Consider the following 907-nt stretch of genomic DNA (forward strand, 5'->3'; position numbering starts at 1 on the left):
ACTACTCAAAAATTTTCTCGAGCTTCGTATCACGCCTCGAGCTTCATGCCGTATGATGAAAATTTCATTGATGGTGTATCCAATAGAAACTGTTTTGCTCTAAAATAAAACTCTTGGTACATACCACTCAACTCTTATGTAATTTATATATCTAATGCCTAAACTTCAATTTTTTCATATATGACATATTACTTATGCATGTAAATCTGGATTTCACCTTATAAAACTCAAAATAGAGATATTTTTGTATGTGGTATCAAATATTTGAGCTGTATATATAAAAAATGCAATGTTAAGGTGTTAGATATGTAAATACATATAAATTAATTGGGATGTATGTGCAATTTTATGGTTCTTATTTGTCATTCTAAGTCTTCCCATGCAAAATGATTTCATCAAATATAATTTAAATTCTTTTACATCAAAAATAAATAATGATAGTTTTATAATTTTGCAAATAAAGAAAATGACTTGCCTTGTTTTGCAAATAATGATAGCTAATTTAAATTGGCATATATATGACGTTGTTTTTTGTCGTGATTTCATAAATATGTTTAACCAATTTAATTTTATATTATATTAAGTTGTTCTTTTTTTCCTTAATTTTACCATTCAAATTTGATTTTTTTATGAACACATTTTCTATTATTCTTTGAAGAATGGTGTTACAATACAATATCAATCATGAGATCAATATTACATTATATCAAAAATTAGGAAGTCGAAAAATACCAAATTAATATATGATTTAGTTTATTGTGGCACTTTAACTATATGATAACCACATTTAAAAGTTCAAATCATATACTATTTTTAAAACATATTTACTCCCCCCATTTGTTCATCTCTATAGAGAAAATTAAAGATAAAGATATTCTCATTAACATAAAAATAATATATATATATA

Source organism: Phalaenopsis equestris, unplaced genomic scaffold (assembly GCF_001263595.1).
Source record: "Phalaenopsis equestris unplaced genomic scaffold, ASM126359v1 Scaffold000078, whole genome shotgun sequence".
Classification (NCBI taxonomy): Eukaryota; Viridiplantae; Streptophyta; class Magnoliopsida; order Asparagales; family Orchidaceae; genus Phalaenopsis; species Phalaenopsis equestris.